The 4,072-nt window shown below is 37.1% G+C and overlaps 1 protein-coding gene and 1 pseudogene across 2 annotated transcripts in view; one reads left to right on the top strand and one right to left on the bottom strand.

Moving 5' to 3' along the window:
- Positions 1-4,072, bottom strand: part of Stx17 (syntaxin 17) — a 110,678-nt gene that overhangs the window by 43,444 nt on the left and 63,162 nt on the right. The gene's annotated exons all lie outside the window — the stretch shown is intronic.
- The window catches only part of LOC105744077, a 2,180-nt pseudogene continuing 634 nt past the window's right edge, over positions 2,527-4,072 (top strand).

The raw sequence follows: 4,072 nt of genomic DNA, 5'->3' as shown, positions 1-4,072 counted from the left end.
AGCAGCAGCAGCAGCAGCAACAGCAGCAACTCCAAACATATGCAGTCACCTTATCTTTGACAAAAGGGCCAACCACATTAACCTGAACAAAGATAGCCTCTTTAATAAATGGTGTTGGAAAAACTGGCTTTCCACATATCGAAGAAAAAAAAAAACTGTATCTATCACCATGCATTAACCTAAAAATGGATCAAAGAAGTAAAAATTAAAACAAAACACTAATTCTGCTGGAAAAGAAAAAAGGCAGAACTCTTGAAGACATAGGTGTAGGGAAAGATTTCATGAACAAAACCCCATTTGCACAGAAATAATACAAAGAATCAATAACTGGTATCCCGTCCTATTCAAAAGCTTTGCACAACAAAGGAGTTTACCAATAGAGTAAAAACAAAACCCACAGAATGGGAAAAAATTATAGCCAGATGTCCCACTGACAAAGGAATTATATCTAGAACATATAAAGAATTGAAAAAAAAAAAAAAGATCAGGCCTTCCAAATTCAAAGATCCAGTCCAAAAATGGGCATCTGAAATGAATACACACTTCTCAGAGAAAGAAATAAAAATGGCAAATAAATATATGAAAAGAAATTCAACATAACTGATTACTAGAGGGATGCAAATTAAAACACCGAAATTCCATCTCTAGAAAGAATAGAAATCAACCAATAAGAAATGCTGGAGGAGCTGTGGGAAAAGGGAACCCTCCTCTGCTGTTGGTGGGAGTATGGACTGATGCAAACACTGTGGAAGTCAACATAGAGATTTCCCCCAAAAAACTAGGATTAGCGGTCCAATTATAATATAATTGAGTACTATTGTAATATAAGAATAAATGAGACATTTTTAGGTAACTTGAGATCATACTTTTAAGTGAAATAAATTGGGCTCACATGTGTAAACATCACATTGTCTCCCTGGTGTGAGAAAGTGAAAGAGTAAATAAGAACTCAAATGTACAATCAATACTGTTAAGTGAGAAAAAAAAAAAATCCTGGGGGCCTGCCCCTTAGCTCAGTTCTTTAAGTGGCTGCTTCAACAAAGCAGTCAGGCTCAGGTTGCTGTGGTCCGATCCCCACAACTCAAGCCAGCCAAACCTGCCCTGAAGGCATTCGGAGCAAAAAAAAAATATATATATATATTGTGAAGTGAGAAGAAACTGTTCAAGAGGAAAGAGGACCCAAGGTAAAGGAAGAGGGAAAGAAAGGAAGGAAAAAAAAAGATTTTTAAAAAGGGTAAAATGGAAGCAAAGCTTTGTAAATAGGAAAGGGAAGGGGTATTTAAAGGATGAGGGAGATTGGGGAAAAACAGGAATCAAAGTGCATCATGTACAGGTACAAAATAATTATAAAAGAGAACAGTACAGTATGAAAAAATACATTAAATAAATTAATGGCAGATTAAACACCACTATTGCTGAGCTAAACAGCATAAAGGCATACCAATAGATAGTATCTAAAATGAAAAAGAAAAAAGAAGAAAACAAATTAAAAGAGCATCAGTGAGCTGTGTGATAACATTAAGCAGCCCAATATAGGATAATTGGATAGTCTTAAAGGAGAAAGGGAAGGAAAAAGGTAGAAAAAACCGAAATGATTGTGGAAAGATTTCCAAATTCAATTTAATAATAAATACATATTTTCAAGAAGCTTAACAAATTCAAAAGTACAAGACAAGTGAAGAAAGTGCCTATCATGAAGAACCCCAAAACAGAGATAAAATAAAACTATTAAAAGCAGCCAAAGAAAACACACTCATGTACAGAAGTTTCATATGAATGTCAGAAAGTAATAAAATAACATCTTTAGGATGGACCAGCTAGATACCTCAGCAGATTAAAGTGCCTGTTTTAGGTAAAGCACAGGGACCGGGGTTAGATCCCCAGCACCACATGCCTTGCCAGCTCCACCCCCAGGACACCCTGAGAGGCAACTGAGGCTCCTGCCTGTATTTCCAGTGCTGGGGAGGCTGAAAACAGGAGGATCACTATGAGTCTGATCTGTGTAGTGAGACCCTGTAGACCCTGTATTAAACACATTAAAATAAATAAAAAGTACTGAAAGCAAAGCATCAATGAAGAATTCTACATATAATAGAATTTCTTCACAAATAAAGGTGGACTACTTCCCAGATATACAAAGCAGAAAGATTTTATCACAGCAAAACCATACTCCAGTAAGTGTTAAAGGAGATCTTTATGAAAAAAAGAAAACAAAAACAGACATGCATATTAGAGACAAAAACAACCGAGGTAAATACACAAGACTTTACCCTTAATATCTAAACTAACTTAAAAAATCATTGACAAAGCATTATAAGGTATATAACATATATAAAAGTAACAAATATGAGAAAAGCAACATAAAGACAGATGAAAATACAAGTACATTGTAAATTTCTTAAATGTGAAATAGTATAATATGATGTGAAAATAAACTGTGATAAGGTACTTGACTTCTGAGCCAGTACCAGGAGGTACTGTGAGGAGAGACACAGGTAAGGATCTATCCTATCTGTTGAAATAACAATGGAAGAGTACACCAAAATAGAGAAAACTGGAGAACGAACTTATGGAGTTGTATTTAAGGGTAGACATAAAACTATCGGTCACGTGGTAGCCATGGAGAAAATCAGACTAGAAAGTGAAGAGGAAGGGGTTCCTAGTACTGCAATTTGGTAAATTTCTCTATCAAAAGAACTTCGCTATCCAAGCATAGTCAGTTTTCACGATGTGCTTATACAGCAGTCCAGGCTGTATCTCATTTTTAAATTCCTTTCCATGGATCTCAAGAAATACTTGGATTCTATTCCTCCTGGGCAGTTCATGGATGTATCACTTGTTAAGAATTATTTGTAGGGCCGGCCAAATAGCTCAGCAGATTAAAGTGTCTGCAAGCAGGCACAGGGGCCTGGGGTTCAATCCCCAGGCCTGCTGTGCTGGCTTTGCCCCTGGGTCATGCTGAGACAGCAATTGAGATTGGGAATGGTGGCACATGCCTGTAATCCCAGCTCTTGGGAGGCTGTAAATGGGCGGATCACTATGAGTCCAATCCAGACCCTGAATACCCTATAGGCCCTTCCCTAAAAATACAAAAAAAAAAAGAGTTATTTGTACCAGATTCTTCAGGTTATTGTCTTTTGTCACTCTAGAAGAATCTTCACAGAGATTTGAAACCTCAAAATCTGTTGACTGATGACAAAGGAACAATTAAACTGGCTGACTTTGGCCTTGCTAGAGCCTTTGGGATACCTATTAGCATATATGCACATGAGCTCGTGACACTCTGGTATAGATCTCCACAGGAACTTCTGGGGTCTGCTCATTACTCTACTCCAGTTGACATTTGGAGTATAGGCACCATTTTTGCAGAATTGGCAACTAAGAAACCACTTTTCCATGGAGATTCAGAAATTCATCAGTTCTTCAGGATTTTTAGAGCCTTGGACACTCCCAACAATAAAGTGTGGTCAGAAGTAGAGTCTGTATAGGACTATAAGAACACATTTCCCAAGTGGAAACCCAGAAACCTGGCAGCCCATGTCAAAAACTTGGATGAAAATGGCTTGGATTTACTCTCGAAAATGTAAGTCTATGATACTGCTAAACGGATTTCTGGAAAAATGGCAAAGAATTATCCTTATTTTGATGATTTGGACAGTCACATTAAGAAGATGTATTCAAATAACGGAACTTCTGATACCTGTGAACTAAGAAACTGCACTGAGGATGGTAATCTGTAATAGTAGTTTCATGCTTGGAGTGCCTGTCATTCTGGTCTTCTGAATACAGGCTGCTTGTCATGACATGCCAGTTGCTGCTGTGCTGTCTCTTGGGTAGATGACTGTTCAAAAAGAAGGGGGTGGTGAATGAAGGCCGGAGACAGAAAAAGGAATGTTGTGGGACTGTCCTGCTTCACGGTTGTATATGGTTAGATTTTTGGACTTATGTGTAAACATAAGAATTATATAATTCTTTATGCCTATTTCTTAAAATATATTCTAATTTTTAAATGTTTTTCCATCATATTATGTAGGGACTTAAAGTTCAACATATCAATACTTGATGAAAAATA

This window comes from Octodon degus, unplaced genomic scaffold (genome assembly GCF_000260255.1).
Source record: "Octodon degus isolate 3935 unplaced genomic scaffold, OctDeg1.0 scaffold00221, whole genome shotgun sequence".
NCBI classification, from domain to species: domain Eukaryota; kingdom Metazoa; phylum Chordata; class Mammalia; order Rodentia; family Octodontidae; genus Octodon; species Octodon degus.
This window is presented reverse-complemented; position numbering and strand designations above follow the sequence as displayed.